Source organism: Bubalus kerabau, chromosome 15 (assembly GCF_029407905.1).
Source record: "Bubalus kerabau isolate K-KA32 ecotype Philippines breed swamp buffalo chromosome 15, PCC_UOA_SB_1v2, whole genome shotgun sequence".
NCBI lineage: Eukaryota > Metazoa > Chordata > Mammalia > Artiodactyla > Bovidae > Bubalus > Bubalus kerabau.
In genome coordinates, this window is record NC_073638.1 from 69,580,876 (window position 1) to 69,600,725 (window position 19,850).

Genomic DNA, 19,850 nt, shown 5'->3' on the forward strand with positions numbered 1-19,850 from the left:
ATAGCCAGCTCTTTGAGTGTGTGTTTTGCTCCCTTGGGTCAATATTTCAAGATAAGAAACTGATAAAGTAATTGGAGGAAAAGTGGTAATGGCTAAAAAGGAATTGATAAACTGAATCTCTAAGAAAAAAAGTTGTCTTTTTTATATTCTTATGCTTAATTTATACATTTAACTTTTGTATAGATTTTTACATTTAACTTCTGTATAGATTTTTATACTTGCCTTCACTTACCATAGTTGGAAACAATTTAAATTGCTCCGGAATCAGTGAATGGAAAGAATTAAAAGGAGAAAAATAAGACTAAAAGAATGCATTTCAGAAGATGGAATATCAGATTCATGTTTTGTTTCATTTCCCCAGGATTCTAGTTACCCATCTGCCCTTATTATATAATGTGTCAAGTGTTTAAAAATGGTGATCCTGAATATTTCTATGTTGTAGCTTGGAGACTTTAGTTCTAACTTGGAAAACAGCTGATAGACTACAAAATCCTTTAAGCAAATAATTGAGCAAGTTTGGCAAAATCTCCTTTACTGAAAAAAGCCTGACCCTAACTCATGCTATTCTATGAATCATTTCTGTATGATTTAGTATTAATATTTTATGGCTCATTATCTTATTTCCATAATTTGTTACAATTTATGGAAATCGATTAATGCTAAGTAACACAAAACAAAAAATTTCAGTTTTGAAAATTTTGTTGCCAATTTCTGTAATGGGTTTAATATATTATTTTGACCAAATCTGACATGAAAATAGTTTATAGGTGTATAATATTACATAATAATATAATAATTCATAGTAAATTTTTGCATATACAAATGCTTATGCCCCAAATGTATTCCAATTAAATAAGATTTCAGGATATAGTATAAATGGAAATTAGAGAGACCTTAACCAGCTCTTGGAGACTCACAATGCACTTCAAGATACTAATTCTCCAATAAATCTGTTGAAATTCTTTGACTTAATTTATTCCCAGTAGTTCCAAATGTGTTTGACTACAAGAATCTCTTATAGTGACATAGTAAAGTCACTCAGTCATGTCCAACTCTTTGAGACCCCATGGGCTGTAGCCTACCAGGCTCCTCTGTCCATGGGATTTTCCAGGCAATAGTCCTGGAGTGGATTGCCATTTCCTTCTCCAGGGGATCTTCCCAACCCAGGGATTGAACCCAGGTCTCCCGCATTGTAGACAGATGCTTTACTGTCTGAGCCACCAAGAATCTTTTAGACATCCACCAATAAGTGTGTGTCTATCAGGGCTTCCCTGGTGGCTCAGACGGTAAAGAGTCTGTCTGCAGGTTCAATCCCTGGATCAGGAAGATCACCTAGAAAAGGAGACAACAACCCACTCCAGTATTCTTGTCTGGAAAATCTCATGGATGGAGAAGCCTGTCAGTCTACAGTCCATGGGGTCACAAAGAGTTGGTCATGACTGAGTGACTTCAGTTTCACTTTCCATCTGTGTGCATACATGCCTGTACACACATATGTGCTATGTGTGAGACCAATGGACATCTCACTGGATACTAGCACTTCTGTGTAAAAGTCTATAACACTCCCCTAATTCATTATATAAACCCCAAAGTCCTGTGAGTTATCACAGGCTGGCGGTATTGTCAGTCAATGGAGGTCTTGGATGTTGACTATGGTGAGCAATTCAATTAATAGTTCCCAGAATTTAGTAAAATATTGATAGTGATAATCACTTGGATGTATCATAAGCAAACAAGCAAGCAAACAAAAAGAGTGGATTCTAAATCCCCACCCCCAGAGAGTCTTAATGAGTATCTCTATTATTTATAAGGGGGCTTCCCTAGTGGCTCAGATGGTAACGAATCTGCCTGCAATGCAAGAGACCCAGATTCAATCTTTGGGTCAGGAAGATCCCCTGGAGGAGGGAATGACTAGAGGTTCTTTAGTTATTAGACCTTTCCCAATGATCAGTTAGGTTGGAGGGTCCCTAATATTCTTATAGAATACTAATGTTGTATAACTCATGTGTTTGGAAAGATGCACATTTTCCCTAGATGAGAATTCCCTGAGGTTGTGAAATATGTATTATTAATTTAATTATCTTAACATTTACATAATGCCAGGCACATGCAATTAAAATTTTACAAACTCCAAGCATAAATTATTTTACTAATTGGGAGAATATTGAGATTGTTGAGAATCTCTCTTTTTTTTTTTTCTTTTTTAATTTTATTTTATTTTTAAACTTTACAATATTGTATTAGTTTTGCCAAATATCGAAATGAATCCGCCACAGGTATACCTGTGTTCCCCATCCTGAACCCTCTTCCCTCCTCCCTCCCCATACCCTCCCTCTGGGTTGTCCCAGTGCACCAGCCCCAAGCATGCAGTATCGTGCATCGAACCTGGACTGGCGACTCGTAATCTCTCTTTTGCTAATCTAGAACATTCAGATATGGACACACAACATTGGAAGATGGGTCTTAGTCTGTGGCTAAACAGGCTGGTTAATATTTCACTGCTAAATGATATATAATTACACACATGGTCATTCAAATAGTGAACCAATTGCAGGACTCCTCTAAAAAGGCAGGGCATTATAGCACATGACAGAAAGCAAATCTAAACATCTGATGCCTGCAGGTTGGCACATGTCAAAGTGAGTTAAGAAGGGGTCAATAAGAACAGATCCACTATCATTCCTTCTCCCAAATTCACCATCTTAGTCACCTTTCTATGCCTAAGCAGAAGTGAATAAGGAGTGAAGCGAATGCTAATATCCATAGGGAAGTGTCCTATTGTGAAAACATGAACACAATCAGACAAAAAGACTGGGTTCGGGGGGAAAAAAGTAAATTATAAAGTCAAACTCAATTCTGGTGTTTTAGCTTCCACTCCATTTTTTTACAAAAATAAATCTTGCAGACAGGGTTATTAAATTGACAGTTTCAAGTTCTGTATTTTCATTATGTAGTTCATTTATTCAATTATTTTTATTAAACTTCTACTTTGGGAAGAACGTGTGTTGGGATTGAAATGAAAGAATGACTATAAGTCATTGTAGCCCATAATTTAGAGTAAAAAAATAAATAATACAGCACACTACAGTAGATGCAATGTTTGAGACACTTGTAGGTTGTCATTAAGGGAAGAGAGTAGGGGTACTCTGTCTGCAAGCACAGAGGAAGATTGATGAAGGAAGTGATCCCTCAGACCAATCTCAGATGATGAGTGGGAGATAATGAGTTAAAGGCAGGTGTGGAGAATTGGGCATTCCCAGCATGGAAAAAGAGGAGAAACAGAGAACAGAATAACCATGCTATGTATGGGAAATTCCTGATAATTTGTTGTATCACTATAATACTACATACATGGCAGGGGTTTATAGCCATCAGACTAGAGGGCCAGGATGAGGCCAGATTATGAAGGGATTTAATGTTTCAAGGTTAGAAGCTTGCAAGTTATCTTATAGATAACTGAGAGCCTGAATGAACTAGAATTCTTTCAACTGCAAATAGAAGAAACACAACTAAAAATAACCCAGTTCAAAAAGGAAATGTATTGGCCCACATAACTTTGAAATCGTGTTGGATCTTTTAAAGCCTCATATTGTTATCAAGTCAGATATAATAGCAAGAGCTGGAGCAGCATTTTAAGCTCATAAGTGAGGTACTGCAGATAGAATATTTAAAAAGAAAAGAACCTGGATTCGTGACAATTGGAGCCATTATAGCAGCCTGGACTACTTATACATTAACTGCTCTATGAGAAAAAGGAATGAACACTTATCTTGTTCAGGTTAATCTGCCTTTTGTTGTAGCAACACAATCTATATTTCACAAGTTTATAGATAATGTCTATTAGTCGTGTTTGCCTCTTTGTGACCCCATCGACTATATAGTTCATGGCATTCTCTGGGCCAGAATACTGGAGTGGGTATCCTTTCCCTTCTCCAGGGGATCTTCCCAATCCAGGGATCAAACCCAGGTCTCCTGCATTACAGGAAGATTCTTTACCAGTTGAGCCACAATGAAGCCCAAGAACACTGAACCAGGTAGCCTATCCCTTCTCCAGTGGATCTTCCCAACCCAGGAATTCAACTGGATCTCCTGCATTGCAGGCAGATTCTTTAACAACTGAGCTATCAGGGAAGCCCATACACATGGAATCTTCAACTATTTTCTTTTTCATGGTGATGACAAAATTAGTATCAGTCCACACAAATATTAGTTAATTAAATACAATTACTATGACAAGTTCAGAAGGAAATGAAATGTGTCTTAAGTACCTCTAAGAATTTTCCAAAAATTCAGGCTCAGTTTATTCTCTTTTTATTTACAATCCAAAGGTATCCTATTATGAATTTATCTTTTGTTCATCATATGATTTCTTTCAAATAGTTCTCTCTAACCTCTCCTAAACCAAAGTTAGTTCCCTCCACTGTGATAATTAACTCCATTTTCAGGTGATTTTCCCACTGTCATGTAGGAGAGCCCAAAACACTGACAAAACTACAAAGATTTTGTTCAATATATGCCAGTTTGAGTTAAATCTCCAACTGCATGTTTGAAAAATACACCTTTGCTCTTATTTTACATGACTTTTATTTTCTCAAGTCAGTCTCTCCTATCAGAAAGCTTCCATAAGCCTCTTATCCTTATCCTTCAGAGGACAAACAGACTGAAAATCACAATTACAGAAAACTAAACAATCTGATCACATGGACCACAGTCTTGTCTAACTCAATGAAACTATGAGCCATGCTGTTTAGGGCCAACCGAGACAGACAGGTCATAGTGGAGAGATCTGACAAAATGTGGTCCACAGGAGAAGGGAATGGCAAACCACTTCAGTATTCTTGCCTTGAGAACCCCATGACCAGTATGAAAAGGCAAAATAATAGGACACTGAAAGATGAACTCCCCAGGTTGGTAGGTGTCCAATATGCTAATGGTAGGAGTGGAGACATAACTCCAGAAAGAGTGAAGAGAGGGAGCCAAAGCAAAAACAACACCCAGTTGTGGATGTGACTGGTGATGGAAGTAAAGTCTGATGCTGTAAAGAACAATATTGCATAGAAACCTGGAATGTTAGGTCCATAAATTAAGGTAAATTGGAAGAGGTCAAACAGGAGATGGCAAGAGTGAACAATGACATTTTAGAAATCAGTGAACTAAAATGGATTGGAATGGGCAAATTTAACTCAGATGATCATTATATCTACTACGGTGGGCAAGAATCCCTTAGAAGAAATGGAGTAGCCACCATAGTCAACAAAAGAGTCCGAAATGCAGTACTTGGATGCAATCTCAAAGATGACCAAATGTTCTCTGTTTATTTCCAAGGCAAACCACACAATATCACAGTAATACAATTCTATGCCCCAAACAATTATCCTGAAGAAGCTGAAGTTGAAAGATTCTATGAAGACCTACATGAACTTCTAGAACTAATGTCCCCAAAAGATGTCCTTTTCATTTATAGAGGACTGGAATGCAAAAGTGGGAAGTCAAGAAATACCTTAAGTAACAGGCAAATTTGGCTTTGGAGAACAAAATGAAGCAAGGCTAATGCTAACAGAGTTTTGGCAAGCAAACACACTGGTCATAGCAAACACCTTCTTCCAACAGTACAAGAGAAAATTCTGTACATGGACATCACCAGATGGTCAATACCAAAATTAGCTAGAGCATATTCTTTGCAGCCAAAGGAGGAAAAACTCTGTACAGTTAGAAAAAACAAGACCGGAAGCTGACTGTGGCTCAGATAATGAACTCCTTATTTCCAAATTCAGACTTAAATTTGAGAAAGTAGGGAAAACCACTAGGACATTCAAATATGACCTAAATCAAATCCCTTACGATTATACAGTGGAAGTGACAAGTAGATTCAAAGGATTATCTGATAGACAGAGTCTGTGAAGAACTATGGATGGAGGTTTGTACAGGAAGCAGTGATCAAGACCATCCCCAAGAAAAAGAAATGCAAAAAGGCAAAATGGTTGTCTGATGAGGCCATACTGAGAAAAGAAGAGTAGAGAAAGGTAAAGGAGAAAAGGAAAAGTATACCCATTTAAATGCAGAGCTACAAAGTTTAGCAAGGAGAGATAAGAAAGCCTTCCTCAGTGATCAATGCAAAGAAATAGAGGAAAACAACAGTGTGGGAAAGACTAGCGATCTCTTCAAAAAATTAGAGATACAAGGGGACATTTCCTGCAAAGATGGGCACAATAAAGGACAGAAATGGTATGGATCTAACAGTAGCAGAAGATATTAAGAAGAGGTGGCAAGAATACACAGAAAAACTGTACAAAAAAGATTTTCATGACCCCGATAACCACGATTATGTGAACACTCACCTAGAGCCAGGTGAATATTCATCCTGGAATGAGAAGTCAAGTGGGCCTTAGGAAGCATCACTATGAACAAAGCTAGTGGAGGTGATGGAAGTCCAGTTGAGCCATTTCAAATCCTAAAAGATGATGCTGTGAAAGTGCTGCACTCAGTATGCCAACAAATTTGGAAAACTCAGCAGTGGCCACAGGACTGGAAAAGTTCGGTTTTATTCCATTCCCAAAGAAAAGTAATGCCAAAGAATGTACAAACTACCACACAATTGCACTCATGATATGCTAGTAAAGAAATGCTCAAAATTCTCCATGCCATGTTTCAATAGTACATGAACCATGAACTTCCAGATGTTCAAGCTGGATTTATAAAAGGTAGAGGAACCAGAGATCAAATTGCTAACATCCGCTGGATCACTGAAAAAGCAAGAGAGTTCAAGAAAAACATTTTCCTCTGCTTTATTGACTATGCCAAAGCCTTTGACTGTGTGGATCACCACAAACTGAAAATTCCAAGAGAGATGGGAATACCTGACCACCTTATCTGCCTTCTGAGAAATTTATATGCAGGTCAGGAAGCAACAGTTAGAACAGGACATGGAACAACAGATTGGTTCCAAATCAGGGAAGGAGTACGTCAAGGCTGTATATTGTGACCCTGCTTATTTAACTTATATGCAAAGTACATCATGCAAAATACTGGGCTGAATGAAACACAAGCAGGAATCAAGATTGCCAGGAGAAATATTAATAACCTCAGATATGCAGATGAAACCACCCATATGGCAGTAAGAGAAGAGGAACTAGAGAGCCTCTTGATGATAGTGAAAGAGGAGAGTTAAAAAGTTGGACTAAAACTCAATGTTCAGAAAACTAGGATCATGGCATTTTGTCCCATCACTTCATGGCAAGTAGAAAGGGAAACAATGGAAACAGTGAGATACTTTATTTTTGGAGGCTCCAAAATCACTGCAGATAGTGATTTCAGCTGTGGAATTAAAAGAGGCTTGCTCCTTGGAAGAAAAGCTATGACCAAACTAGACAGCCTATTAAAAAAAACAGATACATTACTTTGCTGACAACGGTCTGTCTAGTCAAGGCTTCAGTTTTTTCTTGGACTATAAAGAAATCTAAGCAGCGAAGAATTGATGCTTTTGAACTGTGGTGTTGGAAAAGACTCTTGAGAGTCCTTTGGACTTCAAGGAGATCAAACCAGTCCATTCTAAAGGAAATCAGTCCTGAATATTCATTGGAAGGACTGATGTTGAAACTGTAATTCCAACACTTTGGCCCCCTGATGCGAAGAACTGACTCCTTAGAAAAGACTGATGCTGGGAAAGATTGAAGGCAGGAGAAGAAGGGGCAACAGAGGATGAGATGTTTGGATGACATCACCAGCGTGATGGACACAAGTTTGAACAAGCTCTGAGGGTTAGTGATGGACAGAAAGCCTGGTGTGCTGCCGTCCATGGGAGTCGCAAAGAGTCAGACACAACTGAGTGACTGAACTGAGCTGAGCTGAGATTTTCTAAAGACAACTCTAAAATTTGGACATGTCCCCTAAGCTCATAGGGTAAAGAATCTGCCTGCAATGAGGAAATCCTGATTCGAACCCTGGGTCCAGAAGATCCCCTGGAGAAAGGAATGGCTACCTACTCAAGTATTCTTGCCTGGAAAATTCCATGGAGAGAGCAGCCTGGCAGGCTACAGTCCATAGGGTCACAGAGTCAGACACAACTGAGGGACTAACACTTTAACTTTCCTGAGTAGTAAGCCATTCACGTGCTTACTGTTTTGTTTTTTGTTTGTTTGTTTGTTTGTTTTTAGATATTCGGTCAATTACTTGACAAATATGAAAACAAAATGTGGGATCCTAGGTTAGAACTAGCTATTTTACCATGTCATTGAATATATAGTCTATGTATTTCAAGGACAATGAAAGGTAACTAAATTAAAAGTCAAACAGAACTGGGCTCTAAGAAAACTCTTAACTGTTAATAATTGATTCAGGATTCTTTTAGCCTCAAATTATAGAAAACCCAGCTTAAAATGATAAAGGTGAGGAAATTTGCTTTTTCACACATAGTATGACATTAAACAATTATAGACTCCGTGCTTCTTTTGGTTTTTCCTTCAGATTGGCTACTCTCGTAACTGAAAATGGCTGCAGCATCAGGAAGAACAGATTCTCTCTTAACAGTCAGTGGACAGAGGTAGCTGTTTGCTTAACCATAGAATAAAAATGCTTCTCTTCAGTTAGTTTGAGCTAATGTAAACTACGTGCCTACTTGTGGACCAATAATAATCAACAGGGAATAACATATGTCATTTGCTTTAAGCCAAGTCTTCTGAGCTATCATTGGTAAGATAGATGGAGTGCCATAATTGGCTTAGACAAATAAATAAGTCTGAAAATAGAGTCAATGAAACTCAAGTCAAAAAGTCTGCTTGAAGGAGAGGTGAGTAACTTAACACATTAGAGTTGCATGTAGTCACCAGTGTTTAAATGTCTCATCTTTTTCTACAAGATCCATTTTATAATATTTTAGCCATTAGGGCCTTAGAGCAGAAAAACAGTTTTACTTAAGAACATTTCAGTAAGTCACTGTTTGTTCAACTCTCCTTCCCTCACGTAGACTATTCTTCAAGATGAACCTCTCTTTCCCCTCCTGACGCCAATAAACTCCTCTGAAAATGTCCTCAATCACTTAATGTATTTGGAGATATAGCATCATAGCAGAAGACTGTATCATTTCATAGAGGAAACGGTTGTGAATATACATAAGCAGTCATGTGAATAAAAGGATATAAAAGAGCAGAAACCTCTTATCCATAGCCGCCACTGTCATTTCTGGGCATTGTGGCAGTGCCACATTAAGTAAAAGTTCAATAAAATGTTGTTAAATAAGAGATTCTTTTATACCAAATGAATAAGCCTAGAATTTAGTCTCTAGTCAGAAATAATTTTAAAATATGATCATTTCCAGTTACCCCAAGTTTTTTAACATGTGACGTAAAAATTTGGCATGCCAATTAATTCCTAATAATGTGCTAAAAGTTTCTAAAATAAATGATTTCTATTTTACTAGTATTTACTAGTATTTTAAGGTTATATACTACATTATCCAGAGAAGGCAATGGCAACCCACTCCAGTACTCTTGCCTGGAAAATCCCATGGACGGAGGAGCCTGGTAGGCTGCAGTCCATGGGGTCGCTAGGAGTCAGACACGACTGAGTGACTTCATTTTCACTTTTCACTGTCATGCACTGGAGAAGGAAATGGCAACCCACTCCAGTGTTCTTGCCTGGAGAATCCCAGGGACAGGGAAGCCTGGTGGGCTGCTGTCTATGGGGCCGCACAGAGTCAGACACAACTGAAGTGAGTTAGCAGCAGCAGCAGCAGCTACATTATCCTACTATGTCTTAGGCTTGTTTTGAAAGATCTTATGTAGGTTGCTCATTTTTACTTTACATAAGACTTTAAAATTTTCAGATCATTCTATTGGACACCTGTAACTCATATAATATTGTACATCAAATATAAAAGCAGATAAATACATATATAAAGATTTTATTAATGATTCTAATAGACAACTTACAAGCTAGAGTCTTTATTTTCTTCTTTCATCACAAAATTTCCTTCTTATTCAATAATTAGCATATTCTTCTTAAAAGATATTTTATTTAGCTAACTTTAAGCAATCCAATACTAAAATAATCTCAACAATTAGAATAATTCAATAATAATTTAGTATTCTTGTACACATCTGTGTGTTATTTTAATATTTTAAATGAATACTAAGGTTGTTATAAGTACAACATATCTGTATATCAACTAAAAAGTCAAGTATTTTATTTGGTTTTGTATTTTTTATCTATATGTTTTCAATGAGAATATGGATTTCACTGTTATGTTTTTCAAAAGTTTTGTCTAATTTATTGGACCTATTTATATGCTATCAGTAGTTACATACAGGTTGCCAGCCAACACAGATATCTCTATCTGGTATGTCATATTAAGTTCCATTACTTGTGTCCTATTGAAAATGACACAGTTTAATGCAACGGTATGGCTGCAACTTGAAGTCCCTTAGCTCCAATAGCCTGCATTATGTTGGAAAATGAAAAAGAGTAAATTTAGGCAGAACTTTTCAATTCTTCCATAAACTATTATGTTCAAGGAACCCACTGCTTTTACAATCTAAAATCATAGGAAAGTATCCAGAAGATCTTGCTTGGCTTTGTATTCCTGAAACACTCTAGGATCCAAGAATCTTCCTACTGTTTGAGTTGGCAGGAGACCAGGCTTGGATCTATCAGAATTTCTAGTCAGATTGCTCAGCACATATTGCACAGGGCAGGCTGCAACCTCTGGGGAGTAATTATTCTCCAAATTCTTAGCAAAACAGAGTTAGGATGCTGATGAGCAGGCCTCACACTTAGCTAAACTGTATTGGCAATGCTGTCCAGAGAATCAGCAATGCCTCAAGAACAATTCAAAGGTGAAATAAGAGGGAATGTAACTGAGCTTAGCTTACTAATAGTTGAGGTTATTTTGTAATGGCCTGAGTCAGTAAACTGTTGGAAATTCACTTTGAAGTGATTCTTTCCAGCTTTGTTAAGTAATCCCCCTTCTAGCAAGTTAGAGAAAAAAAACTCTTTAGGAGTTTTGGGTATTTGAATACTCTTCAATAAGCAATTTTTAACTGTTTCCTCCATCATGACTTCCTGGAAACCTAACCAGCTAGCTTTAAGTGAAATGTCATATTACAGCAATATCTTAACTATCCAGAGATCACATGTTCATAATATATCGTTAAAAACTGGAAGAACACAAGACTCTTCTGAATCACATCATATAATATATAAATAAATAAATATATATATATAATACATTTATGTATACAAAAATGTTCTTATACTACCATTCTAATATCATTAAACATTTAATCCATATACCACCACTACTCATGTTCAGACTCCACCACAGCTCTGAATCTATGCTTAAAAAGCAAATGTTTGGGAGAGAACAAGATGTGCAGAGGAGTAGGTGGACGTGGAGTACATCTCTCTCCATGGATACATCAGGAATACACCTTCAGAAACAGAAGTGCATGCAGAACACCAGCTGAGCGCAGACAGGAGTACCTGACCAGTGGAAAAGAATATATAGACCCAAGAAACTAGGGGAAAAACAAAACTAGGGGAAAAACAGGAGTGTTAGTAGGACTGGACCTGCCCTCAGTGGGTGGGACAACTGAAGCAGGGGTCTGATCCCCACACTGGGGCAATTGTCTGAGTGAGAGGAGAAGCATTTAAGGCTGAGCGTGAAACAGCTGATTGGTGGCAGCCTAAATGGAATGAGAATCAGACAGTTCTTGCCACAGCCATACATACCCCAGACAGGGATAGAGATCCCCTGGAAGGCACAATGGCTGGGAGCAGGAGTTTAGGGATTGTGGGGCATTCCCTGGGTAAGGGCTGCTGTTGACTGGGGAGAGACGAGTGGAAGAGATGTGAGGCAGGAGATTGTGGTGGGAAACGCCTGTGGAAGAAAGCCTGGCAGCCATGGAAGCAAGGCGATACCGCTGAGTCACACTTAGTGGGTGGAGCCATCACCATAGCCTCTCTCTCCTGACAAGACAGCACCGGCAGCAGAACAATAGGGAGGCTGGCCCATCAAACGCCTGACGCACTGAACTACAGAGTAGGACCCCACCCAGGGTGCTCCTTTAAGTGACTCACGTGCTCATCTACAGAGTAGGATCCCAGTTAGGGGCCCCCTGTATGTGCCTGACATGCCAAACAACAGAGAAGGACCCCAGGCAAAGAAGCCCTTTAAGTGCCTTAACGGGTGGAGGTATGGAGAAAGACTGGCCAAAGAGGCCTTCTGATCACCAGCTGCAAGAGGCTCAAAAAAAGACTCTGATAGGGCCATAACTCTTGCAGCAGAGGCAGTCCATGTCCCTGCACACTTGGAGCCTCCAGGGTCCCCACAAGCCAAACAAGCTGTGGCACCTTCATGCTTAGCTCTCACTGGGGCAGAACTGCCACAGGCAAAAAAAAGTCTTGTGTCTCTGCGCACAGGGTTGCTTTGGTAGTGTCCGATTCTATGAGACCCTGTAGACTGTGGCCTGCCAGGCTTCTGTCAGGGAAGGAGATTCTCCAGGCAAGAAGACTGGAGCGTATTGGCCAATACTTGTTGCCACACCCTTCTAGAGCACTATATTTCCTGCTGCCCTATCCACCAACTCCCCTGGGTACCTGCAGCTGCCACAACCAGTGCAACCCAAGCAGCTGCACCACCTTCACACCTGGCCCTCACGGGGGCAAACCCAAGTTCTCCAGGGCAGGCTCAGGAGCAAACCCCAGCGGACGACCCACATGCAGAGGTGGAAATAAGACCACAATTGAAACCCAGGGGCAGGGTGGCTAAGGAAGAAGACCCAAAACCCTCCCACCAGATGTAGAAGCTGCAGATTAAATCCACATGATCAACTAGGCAGACTCTGTGTCTATGTATCTAAAAAGTCATTGAGAGCTCCCACAAAAGAAAACACACTAGTTCTGATAGGTGTGGACATTGGAGGCAAAAACACAGCAGAGTGGGACCAGATTGGAATCTGAGCTGTCCCCACAGCAGGTCCAGAGATCAGCACAGTGTTAGGGGGCCTCTTAGGGAGGATAGATGGACTGTGAATCCCAGCGAGGGAAAGGACTCTTGACAGCAGTGACTCAAGAAAAACATTTATTATTCTTATGTTTTGACCTGCTCTGTAGATTCTTTTGGATGTTTTTCCTTTTTTCTCATTTTTAACCCCATCTGTTGTAGGTGTCGATTTTATTCGCACTATGAAATCTAATTAAGCTTTTGAGTTTTTTTTTTCCCCAGTCACATTTTTTTATTTTTGTTAAAAACCTCTGCCTCTACATTGGGCTTTTGCAGTTCTGGGGAGTTTTCCATTTTTTTTCTCTCTTTTTTAATTTTAATTTTCAAACATATTGTTTTCCCTACATTTATTGTTTTGTTTGCCTTTCCTAATGTTCTTTTCCCCTTGCAGTTAGTCATATATATATATATATATATATATATATATATATCTATCTATCTTCTTTTTCTACCTCTATGTAACTTTGCATATCTATTCTTTTCTTTTTTTTCTTTCCTTTCCTCTCAACATATATGTTATTTTCATTGCTTTATTCCCCAATTGGCACCTTGCTTTAGTTTTGTTTTCCAGTTTGTGCTTTAGTTAGTTTTGTTCTGATAGACTAATTTTTGGTTCCCTTTGTTTGTTGGGTCAATCTATTGAACTTTATTTTTGTTGGAATATTTTTATTTTGCTTATGGGTGTTTATGTACATCTGTATATTCAGTCACACTTTTTCTTGTTGTTATAAACCTTTGCCTCTATGTTGGACTTTTGCAGTTCTGTGGAGTTTTCCTTTTTTTCCTTTTTTCTTTCTTCTGTGTTTTTTTTTTGTTGTTTGTTTGTTTGTTTTTAATAATTTTAACTTTTAATTTTTTAAAACCTATTATATTTTTATATATTTATTCCTTTGTTTGCCTTTCTTACTATCCTTTTCCCCTTGCAGCTAATCTTTAATGCATATAAAACTTCTTCATCTACCTCTATTTAACATTGCATATCTATTCTTTCTTTCTTTTCTTCTCAACATATTTGTTAGTTTTGTTTTCATTGATTTATTCCCAAACTGGCAACTTGCTTTAGTTTTCTATTCCAGTTTGTGCTTCAGTTCGTTTTGTTCTTAAATGGTAAATTTAAGTTTTGATTTCCTTTGTTCTCCGGGTCAATCTACTATACTTTATTTTTGTTGGACTGTTTTGACTTTGCTCATGGTTGTATGTGTATATTTATATATTCCATTATTTTAATAATTATTTTCCTGATTTTGTACTGCTATTTGTCTTGGATTCATTCTTGGTTTCTCATTTTTGGATATTTGTTTTAATCTCACTTAGTTTAGTTCAGATCAGTCTCTCAGTCATGTCCAAATCTTTGCAACCCCATGGACTGCAGCTCAACAGGCTTCCCTATCCATCACCAACTCCCGGAGTTTACACAAACTCATGTCCATTGAGTCAATGATGCCATTCAACCACCTCATCCTCTGTCGTTCCCTTCTCCTCCCACATTCAATCTTACCAGCATCAGGGTCCTTTCAAATGAGTCAGATCCTCAAATCAGGTAGCCAAAATATGGGAGTTTCAGCTTTAGCATCAGTGCTTCCAATGAATATTCAGGACTGATTTCCTTTAGGATGGACTCGTTGGGTCTCCTTGAAGTCCAAGGGACTCTCAAGAGTCTTCTCCAACACCAGTTCAAAAGCATCAATTCTTTGGCCTTCAGATTTATTTATAGTCCAACTCTCACATCCATACATGACTACTGGAAAAACCATAGCCTTGACAAGATGGACCTTTGTTGGCAAAGTAAGTCTCTGTTTTTTAATATGCTGTCTAGGTTGTTTATAACTTTTCTTCTAAGAAGTAAGCACCTTTTAATATCATGGCTGCAGTCACCATCTGCAGTGATTTTGGAGCCCCCCAAAAATAAAGTCTGCCACTGTTTCCCCATCTATTTCCCATGAAGTAATGGGACCAGATGCCATGATCTTAGTTTACTGAATGTTGAGCTTTAAGCCAATTTTTTCACTCTCCTCTTTCACTTTCATCAGAAAGCTCTTTAGTTCTTTCTTAGTTTGCTTTCTGTAATAACTGTGGTGTCATCTGCATGTCTGAGGTTACTGATATTTCTCCCAGCAATCTTGACTCCAGCTTGTGCTTCTTCCAGCCCAGCATCTCTCATGATGTACTCTGCATGTAAGTTAAATAAGCAGGGTGACAATATACAGCCTTGACATACTCCTTTTCCTGTTTGGAACCAGTCTGTTGTTCCATGTCCAGTTCTAACTGTTGCTTCCTAACCTGCATACACATTTCTCAAGAGGCAGGTCAGGTGGTCTGGTAGTCCCATCTGTTTCAGAATTTTCCACAGTTTGTGGTGATCCACACAGTCAAAGCCGTTGGCACAGTCAATAAAGCAGAAATAGATGTTTTTATGAAGTTCTCTTTCTTTTTCAATGATCCAGTGGGTGTCAGCAATTTGATCTCTGAATCCTCTGCCTTTTCTAAAACCAGCTTGAACATCCGGAATTTCATGGAAGTTACTTTACTAGCGAATGAGATGAGTGCAATTGTGTGGTGGTTTGCGCATTCTTTGGCATTGTCTTTCTTTGAGATTGGGGTGAAAACTGACCTTTTCCAGTCCTGTGGCCACTGCTGTGTTTTCCAAATTTGCTGGCATATTGAGTGCAGCACTTTCACAGCATCATCTTTCAAGATTTGAAAGAGCTCAACTGGAATTCCATCAGCTCCAATAGCTTTGTTTGTAGTGATGCTTCCTAAGGCCCACTTGACTTCACATTCCAGGATGTCTGATTCTAGGTGAGTCATCACACCATTGTGATTATCTGGGTCATGAAGATCTTTTTTTTGTATAGTTCTTCTGTGTATTCTTGCCACTTCTTAATATCTTCTGCTTCTATTAGGTCCATACCATTTCTGTCCTTATTGAGCCCATCTTTGCATAAAACGTTCCCTTGGTATCTCTAATTTTCTTGAAGAGATCTTTAGTCTTTCCTATTCTATTGTTTGCCTCTTTTTTTTTTTTTTTTTTTTCTGCACTGATCACTGAGGAAGGCTTTCTTATCTCTCCTTGCTATTCTTTGGAACTCTGCATTCAAATGGGTATATCTTTCTTTTTCTCCTTTGCTTTTTGCTGGAGCAGAGAGCAGTGACTGTGTGGCCCTGGAGCAGTGAGGTGCAATGAGGAGATACCCCATGTCGAAGGTCAGGAGCACAGGCTGTGCTTCACTGGAGCAGCCTTGAGGAGATATCCCTTAAAAGGTCAGAGAATCCCCAGTAAGACAGTAGGAGGGGCAAATCTGCATATAGAATTTAACCCTTCTCCTACCAGAGATGCTCAGAGGGCTCAAACAAACCTCCTGTGCACCCGGACCCATAGACCCCACAGAGACTGAGACAGAACTGTGTTTGAGCATCTCCTGTGGAGGTACAGGTCAGCAGTAGACTGCCACAGGGCCAAGGGCTCTTGACACAGCAGACTTGAATATGGCATAAGCCTTCTTGGAGGAGGTCCCATTAACCCCACCATAGAGCTGTCAGATCTTACATAGGAATGGGGGAAAGACTCTTGGAGGGCAAAAACAGAATCTTGTATGCACCAGAATCCAGCAAAAAAGAGCAGTACCCCCAAAAGACTGACCCTGACTCACCTTTGAGTGTCCAGGAGTCTCCAGCAGAGGTGTGGGTCGGTGGTGGCCTGCTGCCGGGTTGGGGGCAGTGAGTGTAGCAGTGCATGCATGGGATCATTTGAAGAAGGTGGCCATTATCTTCATTACCTCCACCATAGTTTAGTGGTGGTGGTTTAGTCACTAACTCATGTCCGACTCTTGTGACCCCATGGACTGTAGCCCACCAGACTCCTCTGTCCATGGGATTTTCCAGGCAAGGATACTGGAGTGGATTGCCATTTCCTTCTCCAAACCATAATTTGGCCCCAGGTAGATAGCAAGGAAGGAACACAGATCCAGGCATCAACAGAAAATGAGATTAAAGATTTACTGAGCCTGGCCCTACCCATCAGAACAAGACCCAGTTTCCCCCCTCAGGCAGTCTCTCCCATCAGGAAATTTTCATAAGCCTCTTATCCTTCTCCATCAGAAGGCAGACAGACTGAAAACCACAATCACAGAAAACTAACCAATCTGATCACATGGGCACAGCCTTGTCTAACTCAATGAAACTATGAGTTGGGCTGTATAGGGCCACCCAAGGTGGACAGGTCATGGTGGAGAGTTCTGACAAAATATGGTCCACTGGAGAAGGGAATGCCAAATCACTTAAGCATTCTTGCCTTTAGAACCCCAAGAACAGAATGAAAAGGAGAAAAGATAGGATACTGAAAGATGAACTCTCCAGGTTGGTAGGTGCCCAATATGCTACTGGAGAAGAGTGGAGAAATAACTCCAGAAAGAATGAAGAGACGGTACAAAAGCAAAAAACAAAACAAAACAAAACAAAAAAAACCCAGTTGTGTAAGTGACTGGTTTTGGAAGCAAGGTCCAATGCTGTAAAGAACAATATGCATAGGAGCCTGGAATGTTAGGTCCATGAATCAAGGTAAATTGGAAGTGGTCAAACAGGAGATGGCAAGAGTGAACATCAACATTTTAGGAATCAGTGAACTAAAATGGGCTGGAATGGGTGAATTTAACTCAGCTGACCATTATATTTACTACTGTGGGCAAGAATCCCTTTAGAAGAAATGGAGTAGCCCTCAGTCAACAGGAGTCCAAAATGCAATACTTGTATAAAATCTCAAAATGACAGAATGAACTCTGTTTGTTTCCTGAGCAAACAACACAATATCACAGTAATCAAAGTCTATGCCCCAAACAGTGATGCTGAAGAAGCTGGAGTAGAACAGTTTTATGAATACCTACAAGACTGTCTAGAACTAACACCCCCAAAAGAGGTTCTTTTCATTATAGGGCACTGGAATGCAAAAGTAGAAAATCAGAAATACCTGGAAAACAGGCAAATATGGCCGTGAAATACAGAATTAAGCAGGGCAAAGACTAACAGAGTTTTACCAAGAGAACACACTGGTCATAGAAAACACCGTCTCCCAACAACACAAGAGAAAACGCTACACATGGGCATCACCAGATGGTCAACACTGAAGTCAGATTGATTATATTCCTTGCAGCCAAAGTTGGAGAAGCTCTATACAGTAAACAAAAACAAGACCAGGAGCTGACTGTGGCACAGATCATGAACTCCTTATTGCCAAATTCAGACTTAAATTGAAGAAAGTAGGGAAAACCAGTAGGCCATGCAGATATGACCTAAATCAAATCCCTTGAGATTACACATTGGAAGTGAGAAATAGGTCCAAGAGATTAGATCTGATAAACAGAGTGCCTGATGAACTATGGAAGGAAGTTCATGACATTGTATAGGAGACAGGGATCAACACCATCCCCAAGAAAAAAAATGCAAAAAAGTAAAATGGCTGTCTGAGGAGGTCCTGCAAATATCTGTGAAAAAAAGAGAAGCGAAAAGCAAAGGAGAAAAGGAAACATATACCCATTTGAATCTCACTTAATGCCATAACAAATCAGTTTTGGAATCTTTGTTCCTGACCAGAGATCAACCCTGAGTCTTTGGAGTGGGAGCACTGACTCCAAGACCCTAGACCACAAGAGATCTAACCCTCAGTTCAGTCACTTAGTCGTGCCCGACTCTTTGCGACCCCATGAATTGCAGTACGCCAGGCCTCCCTTTCCATTACCAACTCCCAGCGTTTCCTCAAACTCATGTCCATCGAGTCGGTAATGCCATCCAGCCATCTCATCCTCTGTCATCCCGTTCTCCTCCTGCCCCCAATCCCTCCCAGCATCAGAGACTTTTCCAATGAGTCAACTCTTTGCATGAGGTGGCCAAAGTATTGGAGTTTCAGCTTTAGTATCAGTCCTTCCAATGAACACCCAGGACTGATCTCCTTTAGGATGGACTAGTTGGATCTCCTTGCAGTCCAAGGGACTCTCAAGAGTCTTCTCCAACACCACAGTTCAAAAGCATCAATTCTTCGGCACTCAGCTTTCTTCACAGTCCAATTCTCACATCCATACATGACCACCGGAAAAATCATAGCCTTGCCTAGACGCACCTTTGTTGGCAAAGTAATGTCTCTGCTATTTAATATCCTATCTAGGTTGGTCATAACTTTTCTTTCCAAGGAGTAAGCGTCTTTCAATTTCATGGCTGCAATCACCATCTGCAGGGATTTTGGAGCTGAGAAAAATAAAGTCTGACACTCTTTCCACTGTTTCCCCATCTATTTCCCATGAAGTGATGGGACCAGATGCCTTGATCTTCGTTTTCTGAATGTTGAGCTTTAAGCCAATTTTTCCACTTTAACTTTCATCAAGAGGTTTTTTAGTTCCTCTTCACTTTCTGCCATAAGGGTGGTGTCATCTGCATATCTGATGTTATTGATATTTCTCCTGGCAATCTTGATTCCAGTTTGTGTTTCTTCCAGTCCTGCATTTCTCATGATGTACTCTGCATATAAGTTAAATAAACAGGGTGACAATATACAGCCTTGACGAACTCCTTTTCCTATTTAGAACCAGTCTGTTGTTCCATGTCCAGTTCTAACTGTTGCTTCCTGACCTGCATACAAATTTCTTAAGAGGCAGGTCAGGTGGTCTGGTATTCCCATCTCTTTCAGAATTTTCCACAGTTTATTGTGATCCACACAGTTAAAGGCTTTGACATAGTCAATAAAGCAGAAATAGATGTTTTTCTGGAACTCTCAGCTAGTGCCTACCCTTCTAAAACTCTCAAAAAATTGCAGAGAAATGAACACTTCCAAACACATTCTATAAGTCCACCATCACCCTGATACCAA

General features: G+C 39.5%; 1 long non-coding RNA gene across 1 annotated transcript in view; it reads right to left on the bottom strand.

Moving 5' to 3' along the window:
• The window catches only part of LOC129628365 (uncharacterized), a 30,002-nt gene extending 12,953 nt beyond the window's left edge, over positions 1-17,049 (bottom strand). The window contains exon 1 of the long non-coding RNA XR_008702794.1: positions 16,648-17,049. This is a non-coding gene — a long non-coding RNA (uncharacterized LOC129628365). The remainder of the gene's footprint in view (positions 1-16,647) is intronic.
• Between the last annotated feature and the right edge of the window lie 2,801 nt (positions 17,050-19,850).